This window comes from Podarcis tiliguerta (assembly GCF_965153285.1).
Source record: "Podarcis tiliguerta genome assembly, chromosome: 2".
NCBI classification, from domain to species: Eukaryota; Metazoa; Chordata; class Lepidosauria; order Squamata; family Lacertidae; genus Podarcis; species Podarcis tiliguerta.
This window is the reverse complement of record NC_139535.1, coordinates 29019848-29042297: the sequence shown is the minus strand read 5'-3', so window position 1 is coordinate 29042297 and position 22450 is coordinate 29019848. Positions and strand designations below refer to the sequence as shown.

The following is a 22450-nucleotide window of genomic DNA, read 5'->3' as shown; positions in this document are numbered from 1 at the left end:
CAAAGACGAGTTTGGGGCTCTTTTCAAGAGTGTGACAGTGAGAACCCTAATTGAATCTAATAGATGCACAGCAGTAGTAAATTAAAACAATACTCCTGTGTGACATAGCATGCATATCAAAGTAACTGAGCATATGTGAGCAGAGCATTGGGGAGTTTAGGATGTGTTTTTGCTAGCTGTTGCTTGCCTCTTTAAGCTTTTACTTTCACTTATCCTTTTGAAACTCTTTCTGTCACTTTGCATCTCAGAAGAGAAATGGCTTTTGTTTGTCTCTGACCTTGGGTTGGTCTGGGTACAGGAGGGAAAAAAACTTTGGAATTTCCCCCCAGAGACTTACTTTGGTGGTAGAAGGGCCATGCTCTTAGTACCTGAGTACCAGAATTGCAGTCAGTGAAAGAAAAATTACAAATGAAGTATTAGGATTCCGTCCCCTTGTCTTTCACCCTGTGCTGCTTTCATCATTCAGCCTTTTGTTTCTGGGGTCTGAAAATTGCAGAACGTAAGAATGATTGTTTCTTGCTGTTTGTAGTATTAGCTGTGGTTCTCAAGGGCATTTTTCATGCTCTTTCCACTTTAATGGGATCATCCATTGAGTTTAAGTCCAGCACTCTGGGAATCTATTCTTCAAGGTAGCTGATTAAGTAGAAATCTTGCTCATCCTTAGGTAATCCCACAATATGTAAATTGTTCATGTGAGATACAAAAAGCTATCATTTGCTTTTGTACTGAACTGCTTTGTCCCCAGTTTTCTTCCAGGTGTCTTTGTCCGAGGTGACTCTTGCTTTCCATTTCTAGCACCCTCCTACTGTGAGCATAGGCTCCAAGTATGATTAAGAAACTTGATTGCACAGAGTTCTGAATCATGTAGGGGGTATTCATGCACGTAGAGCAGGTTTCTGGTTCTTTCTTAGTTCAGTTTGCTTCCCATGCTGTTTAATATCAGTTTTGGCTGCAGGTAGAATAGTCTTCTCTTTGGAGCTGAAAATTGGACTAGGTGGTTCTTCTACTAAGAATTTTGTTTCCTATGATAAAAGATCCATCTCTGGGCTCATTTCAGTCTGGCTGCCAACTAGTTTTAGGGATATAAACACCTTGATTGACCCTGATGGACAACCTGCTGTTGTAAAAAGAGACAGGGATGGGTGTTAGATATCAGTGTCCCAAGTGGTAAGAGGGTCAGAAAACTCAAAGTCAAGCAGGAGCAGGAACAACTGTGGCGTGGTCTAAGATACTGTTTGGTTCCTGAAGAGGCGGTTAGTAGGATGAAGCAGAAACTCATATTCTTTCAGAATCTTCTCACCAGGAGACAAGTTGTTCAGACTGAGAAGCAGGCTGATGTTTGATAAACCCAAGTGGAAAGTGGAATTGCATTAGCCACTTGGCTCACCAGACCAGGTGGTGAGTCAGCTGCTTAGTGCTGCTTAGATTCCAGAATGTTGTTTTGTGTGGTTTGGTGTGTGCTTTTGGTTCAGTTTTGCATCCCATGCTGATCTGTATGCAACTGTATGGAAGATTGGGAGTAGTATTACCAAATTCTAGATGACCAGAGACTGATATGAACTGGACTGAAACTCCTAGGTGTGGTTAGTTCATTACTATTTTGACTCTGGGAAGTGGTGTGTGGTTGCTCTGCTTGTGTATCACAGTCTCATATAGGGAACAGGGTTGTAGCACCTGGATCTGGTTCTATGTCTGAAAGTTGGTTCAGGTGGCTGCTAGGAGGCATTTTACCATCTTAGGCTCTTATAAGCTGGCTATGTCCAACTATGGTTTCTGTCCCAGTAACCCTTTTGTAAGGCTGTTGCAGAGCTCTCTCTTTTGTGGATTCCCTTGAAGGAGGGCCATAATCTTCAATTGAATCAGATTATGGTGGCCTAATTATCTGGGTTAGTCTTACAGATTATGTTATTCCTATATTGACAGCTCTTGATTGGCTCTGACTTCCACACCTGGACTCAATTCACAATGAAGCGAGTGCCTTCTTTCATGTAACCTTCCTTGTCTCTTCTATCTTGTAAAGAGTTTTTGCTCTGTGCCTTTGGAATGACTGGCTGCTGACAGAGAGAGGAGCATGAAGACGTTCTCTCTTAAAAAAAACAAATAAGCAGGAGGGATGTGAAAGAAAGATGGTTTTAATTTTCACTTGCTACACTGATGTATTTTTTAAGGTTTTCATTGTTGATTGTTTTGATTAATTTGTTGTTCTCCTGAATTTGTAACCCTCCTTGGGTCCACAGACAAACAAATGTTTCTCCCAGAGGCACTGCTTCGTAAATGCTACAGATTTAGAACTAATCTGCTCTAAAAGCTTGAGGATGTGGTCAGTTTCATTTATTGCAGGTTTGTTTCGTTCTTGGTTTGGTTTCAGGCAAACAACAAGTGGTTAGTAAATGCAACAATATGTGTGCGGCTTTAGTAATAAGGAATTGTACTATATATTTCCCCCCTACTGTTGCTACTTTATTGATAGATTCAATAGATAGGTGAGTTTTGGTAGAATATGGCTGAATAGAAGTTCTGGAGGAACAGGTCAACATAATAACATATATCTGGCTAAGCATATGTCAGGTTAGACACATAAGAAGTTGCTTAATAGTGAGTCAGGACGTTGGTGTATCTAGCTCAGTACAGTGGTACCTTGGGTTAAGAACTTAATTCGTTCCAGAGGTCTGTTCTTAACCTGAAACTGTTCTTAATCTGAAGCACCACTTTAGCTAATGGGGTCTCCCACTGCTGCCACGCCGCAGGAGCACGATTTGTGTTCTCATCCTGAAGCAAAGTTCTTAACCCGAGATACTATTTCTGGGTTAGTGGAGTCTGTAACCTGAAGCGTATGTTACGTGAGGTACCACTGTATTATTTACTCTGACTGGCAACAGCTCTTCAGGATTTCAGGCAGTGGTCTCTCCCAGCCTACCTGAATACGCTGAACATGGGGCCTTCTGCACAAGGTGCTGTACTGCTAAGCCAAAACCCTTCCCCAATGAGATTAGGCATAATACAAGCATAAGGGTGGGAAAAACAACAACATTGTGTAGGTGAGGTGGTGAAAGAAAGATAGTGGTGTGCTGCTTTCAAGCCATACAGAAACACAACAGTAGATGCTTCGCTACCACACTTGACAAAAAGGGTATGTCCATGAAAGGATGGCAGGCAAATGGGCTTTGGGGTGCTTGAACTGGGTTGGAGCTTGAAACAAAGGTGATGAAGTAGCTGATAGTACATAGCAACAGGGATATGGCTTCAGGGAGGTGAGCACCTGGTAAAGGCCCCTGTTTCAGAAACTGCTTCTTGTAGTTTAAAGACGTAGGAAATCTGGCAGGCCAAATGCAAGAACACTCTGGAAAGAGACAGTCTCCCCATTCTCTCATCATGCCGAGTCAAATGAGCTGACTCCTGAGGACGAGATTGCCGTTGCTTTGCACATCCCTCAGCATTTTAGTTCAGTGCAGTGTGGCAGCTAAGCCATGATCTAAATGGAGGAGCATGGCTCCTCCTCAAGCACAATCTGTAGTCAAATTTTGTCTTATACTTACTCTAAAAATCCCAGAGCAAACCATACTCTGACCCACTGTGATGTGTGAACCATATGGCATTTGCACATTTGTAGCCTGGGAATGCTTCTTGAGGCAATAATGCTTTTAGGTGCTCGGGTGGTGGCATTGACTCAGAGTGCTTTTACCAGTTTTGGCTGGCACATCAACTGCACCCTGTTCTGGGGAGAACATGCCTGCCCATAGTCATTTATGTTTTAGTTGCCTCCAGTCTGAAGTTCCACAAAATGTTCTGCATGTGGCAGGCACCCTTTGAAAACTTTTGGAAACCCAACTAATGCACAATGCCAGCACCGCTAGATATTTGTTTAGCTCTGGTTGGGTGGAGGCTATTACTTGGTTGACATTTCACCTGCACTGGTTAACTCCTTGTTTTCAGGCTCAATTTGAGGTGCTGGTTTTTATTGTTAAAGCCCTAAATGACCAGGGGCCTTAGTATCTTAAGGACTGGGGCTGAATCTTCCCATGTAGGTCTCCACCCACCCACCCAATGGGTGCATCACTCAAGATCTGAGGCCCTGCTTGTTGTTTCTCCAGTAACTGAAATGTGGCAGGTACAGTGGTACCTCGGGTTACATATGCTTCAGATTACAGCTTCTGCTAACCCAGAAATATCACCTCGGGTTAAGAACTTTGCTTCAGGATGAGAACTAAAATTGTGCAGTGGCAGCGCAGCAGCAGCAGGAGGCCCCATTAGCTAAAGTGGTGCTTCAGGTTAAGAACAGTTTCAGGTTAAGAACAGACCTCTGGAACGAATTAAGTTCTTTACCTGCGAAGGAACAGGCCTATTATAGCCCCAGACTGAAGAAATACTTCTACCAGGCTTCATCATTGGGTATCTTCTAACAGTTCTTAAAGGTTTGGTTGTTCTGTGAAGCTTTTAGAATTGTAGATTCAGGTAGGTAGCCATGTTGGTCTGACGCAGTTGAAATAAATAAATAAATTTAAAAATTGTCCAGTAGGACCTTATAGACCAACTAAGTTTGTTCTGGTTATAAGCTAAGCTTGGCATCTGAAGAAGTGTGCATGCACACGAAAGCTTATACGCAGACCAAACTTAATTGGTCTTTTAGAATTGGTTAAACATCATGTTGCTATTCCCTATCTGCTAGTAATAGTCATTGTTTGTCCTCCCCACTGCACCAATGTAGGAGTGTGCCCTTGGGGGTGAGATCAAGCTGTTGGATGGTTGCAGCACCTGCTATGACTGTAGAGACCGATACAGGAGAGACATGTTTTGTTGCAGCTGGGGCAGATGATGGCCTCTGGTTGTGCTACTATGGACGCGCCATTGCGTTTCTTCTCTCTGAGCTCCTCCCAGCAGTCATTTCTCCTCTGGTCACTGCTATGGATACACAACGTGACGGCCTGTCTCCAGGCACTGTGGACATCTGCAATGCATTCACACAAGGCGGGGTTGATGTTGCCAGCTTTTATAGCACATTTGTGTATAATGGTTGTTTTTATAGCATCTGTTATTTCTTATGCTTATTAGCTGCTTTGATTTCTTTTGAATATAAAGTTGAGTAAAATATATTAAATGACTATTAAAATGAAATACAGTAGAGTGGAAGAAGGTTTCAGATGGATAGAAAAGTGGGTGGGGATGATGACTGTCCTTTCCCCTTCTTCCTTGGCAAGTCCTAAACAGCAGATTGCTCCAGGGTATCTGAGCCTTGAGCCTGGACACTTCTATTAGAAGCTGCAGATACAGCACAACTTATATTGTCTATAACTGCTGCCAAAGAGGGATTATTGAATTGCCTTAATGTATTGGCGTGGCAAGTGTCAGACCATATCTACTGTATCACTGTTCCCTATCATGTGCTACCATCTTACTGGTTCGTGTGTCCTCCCCCATGTTTCCATCAGTGCTATGAGGCCATAAAGATTTGGGCAAACTGTAAATTAAATACAAATTCAAGAAAGACACAACAAAAATGTGTTGCGTGTCCATTATATGGAATCTGTAGAACTCACTCCACTTAACAAATTTGCAAGAGAATCCGGCCATGTACTTTGGCTAGGTCAGAGGAGAGGAATGTATTTTGGGTTTTCTTCGAGGCAACAAGCAAATGTCCTACTCTTGTGTACACTGGCTTGGCTTCCCTTAAATAATGGTTGCCAGATTCTTCTGTTGCTTATTAAAATAAGACTATGAGAGAGGTTCATTTTATTTTATTTTATAAAGTAAGTAGGCCAGACACACAGACAATATTTTGGGTTGGGTTTTACAAACCAAAGGAATCATTCTTTGCTGCAGCAAGAAGATAAATTACTCATTTTGCTGGGTGAGTGTCAAATGTTAGGCCGATACACAAGGTTCATTTCTGAGATATTCCTCCACCCAAAGACCATGGTTGACACAGGAAAATAAACCCTTTTCACTTTGGATACTAGGATGTTTCCTTTGCGAACCCTTGGTCCAAGAAGCACAAACAATAGAAAATTATAGAACTAATGTCTGATTCATATGCTTGTTTTGAGACTGTAGAATCAACATGCAAGACACAGGGTGTGTTGATTTACTCTGACCTGGTTATTTGATGAGTTTTTCACATGGGGCCTGTTTTCACACAAATGAATTTCACATGAATATGAAATGGTAAAGCCACCACATGCAGACTTTGCATTTAATTTGTCCGAAGTGCAAGATTCCAGTGTAAGCAAGGGAAAAAAAACAAAAAAAAAAAAAAACACCAAAGCATTCATCATGCTTTGTGTTCATTCATGAGGCTTTCGCTTTAACCCTCAATGACTTTTTTCTTTCCAAAATTATTTTTTTTATAAATTAGGATTTTAGGATTACCTATTTGGATGACATTTGATGTGAAAAATGAAACCTATAAGAAGGGAAAGGTAATTTTGCATGTCTGATTCCAGGAATGAGGATGTATAATAAATGGACATTTTATATAACCTTATATAGATTGCAGCAGAACAAAAAAAAATCAAAAAAATCAGAAAATATATTATTCATCATCCCCTTCATTTAAATTTAAAAGTCAAAGAGGTTTTGCTTCTTCAGCTTAAACAACTTATTTCTGACTACCTTTGTAATTATTAGCACAAAATGTAAGTGGCAGGGAGGAGATCTTCCAGATCATTAACACAGAAGGATACATATATGTAATAATGGACTTTAATTGTCTTTGTTTCAACATTAATACATTTATGTTAACGTTCGAGTACCGTTACTATTAAAAATTAAACTTTGAGGGGCTACTATACAGATTGTGTCAGCTGCCAGGCTTAGTGTTTGCTTATTAGCATGACATTTCCGTCATAAAATGGGCAGATGAAGCCATATTTGACCTAGTGTGGGGACACCTTCCTCTCATGAGAGCATATTTTTTTCATGGGCGCTTTTCAGCAAATGCAGAGACAATGGCAGTTGAATTCTCAGGAGATTAGTAGAAACTTGCGCACTGCCCTGAAGTCTTTCTGATCCTCCCGCCTCCCCTTCCCCATCTACGTCCTCAGCTATTTTGCAGCCAGGCAATCCCCTTCCAGCGTTGCCTGCAGAAGTAGAGTAACTCTGGCATGTACATTCCCCAGTGGGAGAACTTGTGTGGATGGTAATTTTAATGAGACCTGATTTAAACAGTAGAATGGCTCCATAGACCTAATACAAATAGACTTTCAAAAGCCTTTTCTACTTGTCAGGTACTTTGCTTCTCCACAAATGGGAAAGAAGCATTCATAGGCTGAAATAACAAAATCATAATATCCTTGGAAGAACTTGACTAAACTTCTTCAAGAGGGAAGATAAACCAGCTGAAGTCTGGAGCAGGGAGGGAAGTCCACTGCAGGAAGTCTCCAGAATGAAAAGGTTGGTTTACATAAATACCTGTATGGTGTTTGCAGAGGATTCTGTGTTCTGCTCATGTGAAAATACACTGTTCAGTCCTTCTGCATGTCTCCAGACAGCAGAACACACTTTGACTTGCCTGCTGCACCAGGTAATAGGGGGATATACAGTATGCAACTCTGTACCGAAAAACACCCCAAGGAAAATTTGCCCAAACAGTGCATAATTTGCATTAAATTTTAATGCTGCTTCAAACGTGCCTCCACATTTTTGTGCTGCTTGTGTTTGTGTGCCAGTATTTATGTGTGTCTGTTGCAGAATGAAGAAGAAAGTTTTGATGCGTAGAATAATGCATCGAGAACTGTGTGGAATGGTAAAATTCCATGCTATCCATTTTCACTGCTTCGCGACATGGAATGATCTTTCTTTCTCCTCTTGATTGGAAAGCCTGTCGCAGGTGGCTTGCAAATTTGAGAAATGTTGTACACATCTTTTCATAAAAGTACAAAGTAAAAACCTTACACCAACAGCAACATCAGCAAACATCAACAGCCTTTTATTTCCTTTTTAAAAAATTTGATGCAGTTCTGTTCTGCACCCCCCCCCCCCCGGTCTTGCTGAGACAGATATCTTTGGTTGTTGTAATCTAAATGTAGGAAACAGGATGGAAAATTCCGTCTTGCACACTCTTGTCCATTTTACATACTTAGAGAATGAAAAACTTAAAGCAGAGGTGGGAAACCTTTTTGGCAGGTCCAACTTCAACAGATGGGTAGGACAGCCCACTTGTCAATCATATGACACCATTATGATGTCACATTGACAGGTGGGTTGTCCCACCCACCCGCTAACATCCTTTGTGTGCAGTTCCCAAGTACCCAACAAACAGCTGGCTATCAGGTGCTTGAGAACCACAGTGCAAGGGGCTTTTTAAAAAGGTAAAGGTAAAGGTAAAGGACCCCTGACAGTTAAGTCCAGTCGTGAATGACTCTGGGGTTGCGGCTCTCATCTCGCTTTACTGGCCGAGAGAGCTGATGTTTGTCCGGAGACAGTTTTTCCGGGTCATGTGGCCAGCATGACTAAGCCACTTCTGGCTAAACCAGAGCAGCGCACGGAAACACTGTTTACCTTCCCACTGGAGCGGTACCTATTTATCTACTTGCACTTTGATGTGCTTTCAAACTGCTAGGTTGGCAGGAGCAGGGACCGAGCAACGGGAGCTCATCCTGTCGTGGGGATTCGAACCGCCGACCTTCCAATTGGCAAGCCCTAGGCCCAGTGGTTTAGACCACAGTGCCACCTGCGTCTCGCAAGGGGCTTTGGAAAGTGCCAAATACAGAGTTGGAAATGCGCTTCTTTCTCCCTTATCAGATGATGGGAAGGGGAGAAAGAAGCCTACATTTTGCGAAGAACAGCTGCAAGCAGTACTTAAAGGATGTGAGCACCCAGAGTGGGAGACATGTTACCTGAAACTTGCTGGGCCCAGATTGTATGGTGTTCTAAAGGTCTCAAACACTATCCATACTTGGTCTCAAAAAACATAGTAACAGTCAGTACAATCTATGATGAATTGGTTGAATATGCTCTTAACTTCCCCATTCCCTCTGTAAGAATGAGGCAAGGTTTAAATGCATTTCAGGAGAACAGGCAATTGAATGTTTCTTAATGGTGTAGTTAAAAATTTAATCTTATTTCTGTTGCAATGATTTTAGATCTATTAGTAATATTTCCCCCTGTGTATTGCATATTGGAATAATTAAAACTTGGGCTGTATTTTGTGATTCTCCTATTCCTTTGGGTCAGCAGCTATAGGATTTGTAAACATACTCTTGCATGGTAACTGGCAAAACTGAGGCCATCATGAGCTCTTTTCTGTACTATCGTAGACAAGAATGTGGAACACTGCAAGTTAATAAGAAATTGCACAGTGGAATTCCAGAAAACATTGTTTTAAAAAGGTGGTAATGTTCACATATCATTCATAATGCTTCGTTCGAACTTTGTTCAAAGTTCTAGTTACAGGTAGGTAGCCGTGTTGGTCTGCCGTAGTCGAAACAAAATAAAAAAATTCCTTCCAGTAGCACCTTAGAGACCAACTAAGTTAGTTACTGGTATGAGCTTTCGTGTGCATGCACACTTATTAGCAGTGTTGAGCTAGTGTTGAGTTTTTTCACTGGCGCCTGTCAAGATGGCAGCCTTTTCTGTAGTAGTAAAGCAGCTGATTTAGCTCAGTCCTGGGATTCAGCCATGGCAATGGCATAAATGCAAAGAGTGGGGGGGAAGTTTATTTGCATTTTTTTTAATCCCACAAGATAGGCTAAATGATTTTGCACTTTGAGTGGAATCAGATCATTGCACTTAGCTGTGCATTTATTATATAAATTTGCCCTCCCACTCAAGTGTTAAGTATGTATTATGGAACCTCACAGCCCATCTGAGTGCTTGCAGTGTGCAAATATTTTTTAAATTTTGTAATTAAATAGGAGTTGGGCAGCAGTGTCCACTAAAGTGATTTATTAATTGAATGACTTGATTAAATTTCATGTTATTTTAGTTTATACAGCAAGGGCATGCATCTTTGGCATCACTGGGGATTCCTCGCGAGGCTGTCAGCAGTAGTTCAGAGGTCCTCTATAAGAAATCTTTAGCACCCAATTAAATATTAACCAAGAAGATGTGCCTTGCTCTTTCCCTTGTTGAAACCAAGTTTTGACATCTGAGGCTGGTGATAAAAATTTGCTCAGCAGAATCATTTTCTGTGCACTCTATTTATCACTAGCTTATTTCTAAATTAATCATACTAAAAAATTTCCCATGTAATTGTGCTGGGGTTCAGTGCTGTATGAAGTATGTAAATAAAAAATGCCCTTTTAATTTCGTGTTAAGTATGCCTCACCACTGCTACAGCCGTGCTGTATCTGTTTCCTCAGAATGTCATTTTAAAGGTATTGTGGTTTCCGAGCAGCAGCTGTGATTGAAAAGTATGTAAACTAATCTGTTCTTGCTCATGTCATTTTTATATTCTTGTGTCAGTACACCAGAAGGCTGCTTTAAATTTGTCTTTCACTGTGTATTAGTTCTTGAGTCTTCCCCCCTTCCCCCCCTTAGTGCATATACTCTATTCTTTGCTACACACGGCAATTCTATGCCAAAGTAAATGGCTACTCATGAAAAGCTCCTGAAATAGTTCTTGCTTGATTACTGTACAATATTATGTTTATTTTCATGGAGAATTTTTTATTACCTTTCCATGAAAGTATGATTATCCTGCACAGTATCCATATTGCAGAAAGAAACAATCGAGCACATTGCATTTATTAGTATAAAACGCAATAACTTTGTATGATCGTTTTTCCAAGGGGGTTGAAAAGAGGGGTAAGGATTTTAAAGCATAGTTTAAGGCATACCCTGTATGCTGTTAAAAAAAAAACTTTGCTTAATTTTGAACTATGATTAACTATTTTTATATATAAAAAAAATCTGACTCTAAATGGCCAATCACTGAAAATTAAAAGAGGTTGTGGCCAATAATTTATTCACACTACGTTTCATACCTAATCTTGTCTCCCTATGACATAATATTTGCTGCAGACACTTGTTGTGGAACAAAACTTTTAAAAATAGAAACTGTGTTATAAAGGGAAAATGTACAGTATGTTGCTTTGAGATGAAGCGGGAGCATTTAGCGTGAGCTTTGATCTATGTACCTATGTGTCTTAATCCCATCATGCCAGCATTTTTTCCAGTTTGGAGCTGAGATTGCTACGACTCCTTGTTCAGACATTTTAGGGAATCAGTTATCTGGCACAGAGTTGGACCAGCCTGAGGAGCATTGAAATATTTATTTATTTTACTGGTTTTTTTACTTGCCTTTCACTATAGAGTCTCAACGTGGTTTACAATAAAACAACAGTATGATATTAAAATCAGTGCTATGTTTGAATGAACATTCACTGTGATATGGTGGAAAGAAACGGTAGCTGGAAAATGTATTATTTCGTACAGTAGCGGTTGCCATGGTTGGGGCAGAAACGCTCCACTGACCTATGGTTGGTTGCGTCACTATGGTTTGCCTGGGGTTCGGAGAGGTGGCGGCAAGGTCAGTGGCAGTGCTAATGCGCCAGCAGGAACACTGGATTGGCTTCACTGATAACGCTTGCTGATTACCTTCTGCTGATCTTCCCCTTCCCTCTTTATCTGCCAGTAAGCAGCAAAAGCATGATGGACTGGAGGTTAGGTGAATGCTGCCATGGCATCAAGTAATGATTTTAAAGGGCCAGTGTCAGGGGTATTCATTATCGGGCAATTGTACAAGGGACCCGTAGTCACTACCTGGAGCTTCCTGTCATCCTGCCACTTCCCCCTGCTGTCACTGACAGTTAACCTCTCTGAGCATGCAAGCAGTGACAAAAGTGAAGGGATATAGCAGCATCAGCCCAGAGGCAGATGGCAAGTGGTAAAAGTGCAGGCCCAACCAGAGATGGGGCCCCACTGAGTACACCTTGCCAAGAACACTCTCAAAACCGAAACCCAGATCTGGCACTGATCAGCTTCCCCTAAATTAAATTGTTACTATGGTTCTTGGAACAGATAGCACGGTGGCACCTTGGTTTATGAACTTAATCCGTTCCGGAAGTTTGTTCTTAAACCAGGGCGTGCTTTCCCCATAGCAGTGGGGGACTCAATTTACAAATGGAACACACTCAACAGGAAGCGAAATATGTTCTGCTTCCAAGGCAAAGTTCACAAACCAAAACACCTACTTCTGGGTTTGCAGCGTTTTTAATCCAAGTTGTCCATAAACTAAGCTGTTCTTAAACCAAGGTACCACGTAGTATTTTTCTTGCAAGTGAAAGATAGTGAAAGTGAAAGTCTCTTTTTGTTTTTTACGTGGAGAGGAAATGGTTTTATCCTACTTTGGACAAACTCAGCTAATACTTGCAATTGAACTGATGCCACTTTAAAAATACAAGAGTTGAACACATCTCTTTACCCTTGAGCCCTGGAAGAATTCTGTTTTGTGAATAATTGGTGAATTGTGTCCAAGTCTGAATCGTATACAGTGGTATCTCTGGCTGCGAACGGGATCCATTCTGGAGGCCCATTTGCAGCATGAAAAGAGCGCAACCTGCAGTGGTGCGTCTGCACATGTGCAGGTTGCGATTCACCGCTTCTGTGCATGCATGTGATGTCATTTTGCACTTCTGCGCATGCGCGAGCGGCGAAACCTGGAAGTAACCCTTTCCTGTACTTCCGGGTCGCCACAGGACGTAATCTGAAAGAACGTAACATAAAGTGGACGTAACATGAGGTATGACTTTATAGTTATTTCTGTCTGGAAAATGTGTTTCCCTCTTGTGTAGACCAGGTATATATGTTCATTTACCACCTAGTCCTTGAGTTCATGGGCAACAACTGTTCTTAAAGTCTTAGAAGTGAAAAGAAATCTCATGTCAAAGGCAAACTGAGAAGTGTTTAAACTAAAACAATTATTAGAGTGTTCATGCTCCCATCTGAGTAATGCGAAGGAAGGCATGGCTCTAATTGGCCAAATAATTTGGTTTCCAAAGAAAACAGTTGAACTCCAAGTCTTCTTTTACTAGTTGATGAAGAAAATGGTTTATTTTTATTTTATTTTTTTGTTCTTTATACACTGACAGAGATATATACTTACCCACATGTATCTGGTATTATCAGTATTTGAATATGAAATGAGAAATTGAAACCTCCCAAATTTGGAGATTAATGAGTGTGTGTGTGTGTGTGTGAGAGAGAGAGAGAGAGAGAGAAAGAAAGAGAGAAAGAGCTGGAACCTGGTCTAAAACAACCATTTCAAAAGCACATGGAATATACCAACGCACCAGATGCTATAGCTACAATAATATCTTAAGCTGGCTATCTGGCTCCAACTGTGCTGACCTATGCCTTGCAACGAGCATTATATTTTTGTGCTTGCCAAATGGTGGCCATACACCAGAGCAGACTTAAGCGGTTAGCAGAGTCTTCTACCCAGTGACTAGCCTCACTGTGTGTGTCCTATACATAACTGCAGTTAGATCCAAACCAGAGGAATCTTCTAAGCCTTAAGGGCTTGAATTGTGCTTTATTATCCAAAGAAGCTTCTGTTTGGTTGCTTATTACCCTACCTACTAGTTTCCCTTCACACTTTTCATTAGGAGTTGGCTGAAAATGCTGCTGTTTATCATTAATATGCTGTTTACCAGGAAGAGGCAGTCTCAGAAGTCATGGGCTGAGATCCAGAGATCTCGGTGGAAAGCATTTGTGTTTGCACATGGGGTGGGGTTGCCAGTTTTCCTTTCTGAGCATTGTATCAAATGCTCTGGAGGCCCTGTGATCCAGAGACATATTTTCAGGCAGTGTTAGGGACTGCAGTAGTGGAGGAATAGATAAAAGCCCTGGTATACATACAGAATACTGGTGTACTGGTGTACACTTAAAGGACAGGTGGTTTTTAGTTGATGCCATTTTTAGTTCATGCTATCCTACTATGAAGAAAGCTCACTGCAGACAAAAGGAAGACATACATCCCACTGTTAATAATAGTTTATGCATCATATATTATTGCAGAAGGAAGTTCACTGCAAGCTAAAGCAAGATAATAATCTGGTTAAACATATAGGCTGCAACTATGTTATTGATTGAAAAGCAGTCTAAGTTTATTGTTGCAGCAGAGAGGAATGCTATTTTACATGTTGGCAAATGTGATGAGCTGAATAAAATTTTGCAGATATTATTAAAATATGTAGGGAGCTTTTAGTCTTCTTGCATGGAAATCATTACACACCTTGCAGCAAACTATAGTTTCTGGTGTTGGCTTATTTTTTAGTTCCTCATTCAAACAAAATTATAAACTCCTGTTACTTTAAAAGTGGAAGAGGATGCTTCCTGTCTCATTATCATGGCCACACTCCAGAGGAAGAGGGTGTGAACAAGCTTGATCATACAGTACTAAGCTATAGTTTTGCATTATGTCTGAACTGAGTCATTGCAATTTTCAGCTTTCTGAAAGTGGCAAAAAGAAGGTTGAGAAGAGGACTAAAATAGAGCCACCAAAGAAGGCGATTTAATAACGATTAAAGCTGTGTTCTGTACAAATTTTCACAAGACCACCTTAATACATGAAAGTCGACATATTTTTTTTAATTGGCTAGTTGAACAGACTTTAGGCATACGTTGGAACCCTAACCAGACACACTGAAAGGAAATACATATTTTGATGGAAGTTTTAATGTCTGTTTGGTCATACAATGGCAAATAAAAGCATTTGTTTGTAAGACAAATGTCATGCATCCTGGGGACATTGTATATGGTAAACCTCTCTTTCCACTAATATATTGCCCATGAAACATGATTAAATATGGGCAAGATGTTTATGGGGTGGAGAGACCCAACATGTGGAACATGAAAGCAGTGCCAACAGGGTAAGTATAGTGATAAAACAATCATACTTTCCTAGATGAATTATCTTAATCATTTTTTGGAGTGCTGTGACTTCTGTGGGTACTTTTACTTTGGCAGGAGAATTGTCCTAACATTTGCCCATAGTCCAATGTACAGATGCAGCAATTGGGGGTTGTAATGCCACCTTTGCTTGAAGGGAAGGAGGAATGGATTTTCCATGGATTGACTTGGAAAAATTACCCCAAGGTCTTTTGTTTTCTTCAGAAGATCTAGAGTTATTTCTGAGTTGTTCTGAGGAAGGCTTATTTTAGCTTGTCAATCTCTCTCCCTGCGTTGCTTTCTCTGAAATTGTTCCTTTTGTTTATACATTAACTCTTGACATTTAAGATGTTGGTTAGTTATATTATGTAAGGCAAATAGCAACTTGTTTATAATCCTGTGGTGCTCTAAACTTCAGATTCAAAATGGAAATGCATGAAAGATGTTTATAACAAAATCCACACTCCACTTCCCTCCCTCACCTGTGTCATCTGGCAGCAGTCATTCATTCCATCAGGAAGAGAAGGGAAGCTGGACCACTCCATCGGTTCTACTGAAAGACAAGAACCTTCTCTCTCTGAATTGTTTCCATTCCAGCTGCTTGTTATAAGAACTTTGTAACTAAAACTAGGGTCTCAGTTTGTTTGTTTTTCCTCCTCCCTCCCAAACTGTTTTCCTTTTGTGACGTCTCTTTAGATTGTAAGCTTTAGGACAGTGTTTGTCTTATTACTGATCTTTGTAAGCCACTCTGGAAGGCTTTTTCAGCCGTAGGGCGAGGTGAAAATTCTTCAAATAGAGAAACACTTGGGTTTGTAATGGTTTAGTTCACTAAGATTAAGTTGGTTTTTAAGTTCAGGTACTTCAGGTTTTTTTTTACCAAACTGCAGGAGGCAGTGGAAGACAGGAGTGCCTGGCGTGCTCTGGTCCATGGGGTCATGAAGAGTCGGACACGACTAAACGACTAAACAACAACAACACTTCAGTTTTATTCAGTTGCACATGAGGTGGATAACTTTCAGTAAACTCTTCTGTCACCTCTGAGTATGGGGATGGGAAAGAGGTAACTAATTCTATCTGCCCACCCTGATCCCTGGCAGCTCCACCAGCCCAGGCATGTTTAATTATAGCAGAAACATGGGGGAGAGTGAGGAACCTTGAGGCCAATTATTGGGCATCCAACGCATAGATCTATAAAAGGATATCACTGCCTTTGCTTGTTGCTTGGATTGCTACTGTTTGTGGGGGCCGAATGACGGGTGCTCATCAGTGAGTGTATAAAGTCCCAAGAAAGATGTTTAAATTTGATCCCAATCTCACAGTGAGAACTTGACTTTGGGGACAAGCAGCCCTGGTGTGCGTGGGGTTGTTGAGTATCAGCACACAAATTAGAGAAGCATAGAATAGTAAAGTTGGAAGGGACCTTGAGGGTTGTCTAGTCCAACCTTTGCGACCCAGGAATTTCAACTAACGCATCCTTGATAGATGACCACCTGACCTCTGCTCAAAAACCTCCAAGGAAGCAGAGTCTTGATTTGTTGGTCGGCATATTTTAATAAACTGAGCAAAGTAAGTGAGTGATAGTGAGGTACTGGGGGGGGGGGTGGATTTTAGACTGCTTCTAAGCTTCTGTTTTGTCAGCATTGTTTTACAGATTATAATTACATTTAAAATTATTGTGGATTTCTTAATTATTATATACGACTTGGTAGGGTCATCTCCCCATGGCCCAGACATTATAATTGTGATATTTTTTGCTGTAATTGTGATGTTCTGTTGTTACGTTTATTGCTGCTGTTGTTATATATCATTTGTAAGTCACTTTGGGATTTACTCAAATGGAAAACAGCATAGAAATATAATCAGTCAGTCAATTCCGCTCCTGAAAAGCAGCATCCGATGTAAAACCAGGCTCACTCTCGCATCTGTCTTCTTTTCATCCTATATGACACAAAACTAGAGCCATGAAGAAGCCAAAGTTTTGTCTGGTATATTGCACCAAATACAGAGTGTTAAAATGGGTATTTTTTTAAACCGCAAGTACATTTTTGTGGTTTCACAACTCTTAGTGTGAATGGTTAGGAAAAATAGAACTGATAACCCCAGAGGCAGAAATATTTTTCCCCTTTTATGATATTTATTATTATGCAAAGATGTTCTCTGGTGGCTGCCTATTAAAACTGTCTGTCTGTCTATCTGGCAAGAAGCATATTATTTGGTTGGGTGCCATCACTGTGGGCTAGTGAAGGATATGGGGATACGTTTGGGGAATTATCCACTAAGCATGTGCTTAGCCAGATAGTTCTGTTACATGTCATTTGTTTTCCTCTTTGCTGCTTAAATGAGTTGCAGAATTTTACCCTATGCCAGCCTTTCTCAACCTGTGGGTCCCCAGATGTTGTTGAACTACAACTCCCATCACCCCTAGCTAGCAAGGCCAGAGCTCAGGGATGGTGGGAGTTGTAGTCCAACAACATCTGGGGACCCACAGGTTGAGAACCACTGCATGCAAATCCAGTGCACTTGAACATCACAACAAACCATGGTTTATCATAATGGGAACAAACCTAACCCCGACTGGTCCACATAGTCCTCCAGCTGGGTTAATTCCTGTCATGGTGTCCAAATGCAGCCTGTGTGTGTTACCGGTTGTATTATAGGTTGTGTTAAGGACATACACCACATCCCAGTAGACCTTACAGAGCTTTATTCATGAAATAACACTAGGTGTTAGCTGTTTGGCACAGATTTGTTTCTATTTTTTCCCTTTGAGGGCCATACTGATTAGAATTTTTTAATATAAATTATGTTATTATTAATAATAAGGCAAAGAAAAACAACAGGTTTTTAACAGTATTTTGTAAAACGAGAATTTAGAGGGATGCTGTGTGTCATGCTAATTTGTCTGTACGTAGTTGGATAAACTAATTATTTCCATCAGTTACAGAGCAATAAAAAATAAACCCTTACACTGGTGATTTAGAATGAGCAGAGGTGCCCTTCGCGGTGTTCTGCTGCCCAAGTGGCTCCTTCAGGGTTGACTGCCCCCTTCTGCCTGCTGAAGGTGTGGGAAGGTGGGAGGTATGTTTGCAGTATCCCCTCCCATGGAGGTCAGTGGAAAACCCTGAAATGGGGGCCTCCAAGGGTGGGGAGTGGGCAAGGCTGAACTGGTATGGGATCCATTGGACCCCAGACCGGTCTTGCTGCTGTTGCCTGACAGTATTGGGTCTGATGCAGATGCAATCTCTGCACCAGCCTGGTGAGCGGTTGGGTTGCAGATGCGAAAGTGGCTCTACTGCTTGGCACAACCCAGGTGAAGGGGCGTGTGTGTCCTGGATTGCACCTTTAGTCATACTTTCAATGGGACAAGAGTTAATCTTAAGACCCATTGATCTCAACCAGTCTCCTCTAATGATAACTAAGCCTAGATCCAACCCATAACTGGTCAGAGTTAGAAGAAATAGTGGACGGTGATGGTTTCAAAATTGTACACTGATATGGCATTTACTGGAGTAGTTTTCCAACTTTTAAGTAATGCTCGTATTTCCTTTGACCAATATTATGCTTCATTTCCTGAAAAAGACGTGATAGTGAAAGTATGCATGTTTTACTACATATCAGTTTGATTTACCTCGCTGTCCAGTCACGGCGCAGTGTAGACAAAATGCATGTTCTACTATTTGTCATTTCTATTATTTTAATATGCACAGCATTTCAGGTTGCGATTTCACAAAAGAACCTTGGTTGTCTAGTTCACTCTTACAGTTCACACCTTACAGATCAGGAGCTGATATTGAGATGCAAGGACATGTCTTGTTCAGGGACATCTAGTAAGTCATGGTAGATAAGGGCCACAATTCATATATGGTAACTTCTTCAGGTATGTGCAAGGATGTGCACATATCTAGTAGGTTAAGTGATGTTTCCTCTCATTAGAACAGCAACATTACAACTCAAAGGTGAAATTCCCACAGTTCGAAAGTGATTTCCTATGTGGCCTTGGGGAGAAAGGATGTTTTGTTGCAGTGGTATTTGTATACTTTATAAAAAAATAGTTTATAAAGAGAAATGCACTTGTTTGTATACTTTTAAAACACCATATGCATACACACAGCTTATCCAAGTATCCTTGTCTCTTTTCCTACCCTGCTTTAAACAAGTATTATGCAGGAGCAGAATAATCAATTTATATATTGGTTCTAAGTGTAGCATATTTAAGGTTGAGTTTATCCAGATTTACAATACAGTGGTACCTCAGGTTACATACGCTTCAAGTTACATACTCTTCAGGTTACAGACTCCACTAAACCAGAAATAGTACGTCGGGTTAAGAACTTTGCTTCAGGATAAGGACAGAAATCATGCTGTGGCGGCGCAGCAACACCAAGGGGCCCCATTAGCTAAAGTGGTGCTTCAGGTTAAGAACAGTTTCAGGTTAAGAACGGACCTCCAGAACGAATTAAGTACTTAACCCGAGGTACCACTGTACTGTACCAGAAATTATTCTTTGAACACTGTAAAATAATGTCAGTGTAATCCCATGCAACAAGTGTACCTGTTTATTTAAATGCTTAGCTCAACTTTGAGGTATCCTCTAGGCAGCAAGGATGCATTGTAAAGGTTAATTGTAGTTCTGTCCTCATTTCTGCACATGAAATGGTGAAGGGTGTGCTTTCTTGAGACAGATCTTTTTCTAGTTTTCTCACCCAAGTAGTAGAAGCATGTATCTGTATGTGTTGGGAGATGAATTACTCTTCTGCCAGAAGCAGACGTTCCAATTTTGGGCCTGGTTCCACTGGCAAAGTCCCCACTGTAGTTGCTGCCAGCTCATGAATGATGGGATCAGGCCTTTATTTGGAGCTGAGAGCACTTGATGTGGAAACAGGAAATGCACATTTCTAACCTTCTAGAAACGTGTGTTGACTGTTTTCAGTCACAAGTCCAAAGTTTCTCCTCCTTCCAAACAATGGTGCCATTGTGCCCATCGTATCTGATTAGTTCTTGAAATGTTTTAGTAACTCTCTCTTAAAACATTATAAGAAGATAATCAGCTGCCTTAGAAGGTCCCCATCTGGAGTATAGAGTTCTTTTGCTGAAAGATGTTTTGCCTTTCTGAGATAGCTCTCGCATTTCATCATCTGTTGTGCAGAGATGAAGTGCATATGAAAAGTCAGTGACTCTCAATCCATCTGTTGTTATTATTTTCCACTGATAATTGGCTCGAACAATGAAATGTCTGTGTCTGTAGCCTTTGAAACCATATACCCTGTTTATTTTCTGGAGGTCTCCCTCCCCTCCCCCAGTCTCTGTACTGTATGTGTGTGCGCTTCATTTTCCTCTCAAGCATATAGCTAGTGGAGCTTGCATGAAGATGACATCTTTGACTCGGTGCATCAGGATGTGTCACTCAGACATTTGAATCTTGAATCCCCCCCCCGCCCCCCGCCCAGCCCAACAGAGGGCTATAGAGAACAGGCTTAACAGCAGGAAAGACTGTCAGATCCAGAATGCAGTGTTATTCTACCTGAGTAGCAGTATTTATTTCAGTTTCCTTATTAAAATATTAATTTAAAATCCAGCATCTATTAGCTATGGAATTAGATACCACCTATAATTGTATATTATATTCAGTTGCATCCAGTTTTGCACGATGCAGAGCATTAATATTGGATTCCACTAACAGCACTTCCATTAGCTTGCTCAACCAGTATGAGATATATGTGAGCAAGAAGGCATAACTACCAGCCAGAAGTGCCAAAACAGTCATTAGAACCTCCATGGGGATGGACAAGGCTTTTACACAGCGATATACTGATTACATTTTGTTCTATGGTTTATTTGCATCAAGGTTAGATCGCTGTTATCTATGCAGAGAATACGATCTAACACCTTATTTGAAAGGTCGTTTCAATGAATAATAATAATAATAATAATAATAATAATAATAATAATAATAATGCTGTAATAATAATAATAATAATAATAATATAGTGAATAGTAAAGGCATTTCTTATGGACTCTCTCCGTGAGGTATTAATTAAAACCAATCCTGTTAAGCATTCCCCCCCCCCCATCAGGTCAGGAAATTGAGTTATTTAGTTCCAGTTTTTTAGGGGCAAGGCCTGCAAAGGGGACAATTTTTGTCTCATAACCTGTTGGCACAGGGAACTGGGTTTTTTTGTTTTACAGTGCAGCTCTTGATATATTTTTTATTAGCATACCTGGTCTATGAGTTGACCCAAAGTCACAACAAATGCAGTTTCCTTGTACTTTCTCACATGCTTTAAGAGAAATTACAGTTGCATGGGTATTTTCTAGCTTTGCTAGTTGAATCCAAAGCTCTTTTAAAGGGGTATCTAGTAAGCACTGCTGTTGGATGTCTTTTGTTCATTTAACTGGCCAGGATCCAGCTCTCACCTTGGTGCAGTTAGAAACTGTAAGCTCATGGGAGGGAAATACTTTATTTTAGAAGCACCTCTTTAATAAATATCTCATGGTGTGTTGTTCTGGTGGGCCCCCCCTTTTTAGTGAGGTCTTTGAAAAAATGAGGGTAGCCTCCAAAAGCAAGTAAATGCCCAGATGTAGAAGCCCAGATGCAGAAGCCCTCTTTTGATAGTTTGAGTGCTGTGTATTAAAGCTTCCTTGGGTTTCCAGTGTTCATGTAAATGAGAGGTTTTCTTTCATGTGAATAAGTTCTTGATAGACTGTGTATCAAATAATTCTAGAATCCAAGTAAATATAAGGCCTATTCTTAAATAGATAAATAAGAAGACTACATGTGGCTGTCACATTAATTGTTATATTTTGTGGCTGTAGAAATATGTCAACACAGCTAAGAACAGTCATATTACATTTTCTTTTCTTTTTAAAGATCTCATTACTAAAAGTAACTCGCCTGGGATTTTATAAGATACTACTATAATTTTACATCTACATATGCCATTTAAATGTGTGTGTGTGAACAGTAGTAGTAGTAGTAGTAGTAGTAATAATAATAATAATAATAATAATAATAATTTATCATAATAAAAAGCCTAATGAGTAAATGGTGCACTAATCCAAAGTGGAGTCTCTAAGATGGTTGTCTGGCACCTTGTACGCCTCCTTCTGGCAACTCCTGCAGCCAAACTGGTGCCAAAGGTAATTGCTCTGCTTTCATTTGGACCACATCAACGAAGCCGAGAAGTGGGTTTTGTTGTCTGGGCAGCCTAGGACCTGTATAAACACTTCCTGGGCTTGTGTCCCAGGGAAGTCACTTTGGTGCTGCTAACACAGTGGTTTGACTTTCCCCCCAGAGGTGTACTTGATTGTCTCTCGAGACAGACGGACACCAACAACAACAAGCTTGCCACAGCAAGAGCCATAGCAATGTCACCCCCCCCCCCAAGTTTAACACAGTGTTTTCAAACATACAAAGATGGCCGGGCAATGGAGAAGTTGGGGGTGGCTAGGGAGGCATTCCTTCTCTCCTCCCCATGTCCTTCTAGGCTTCTTTGCCTCCTGGACACCTTTATTCAGCATACCAGCCAGGCCCATGCAGAGCTTCTCATAGGCCTGGGGCCGGGAGTCCTGTTAGAATAAAGTTATAAACTCAAACAAAAAAGCAGTGAGTCCCTGGTGTGGGCCC

At 40.8% G+C, this 22450-nt stretch overlaps 1 protein-coding gene across 30 annotated transcripts in view; it reads left to right on the top strand.

Annotated features, from left to right (window-relative positions):
* Positions 1–22450, top strand: part of FOXP1 (forkhead box P1) — a 521641-nt gene that overhangs the window by 197563 nt on the left and 301628 nt on the right. The window contains exon 1 of one of the 30 annotated variants that reach the window (XM_083425287.1): positions 8229–8303. The exons of 28 other annotated variants lie outside the window; for them this stretch is intronic. The gene's annotated coding sequence lies outside the window, so the exon portion shown is untranslated. Of the gene's footprint in view, positions 1–8228; positions 8304–22450 lie in introns of those variants that run through there. One more of the 30 variants, XM_083425242.1, reaches the window with a different exon arrangement.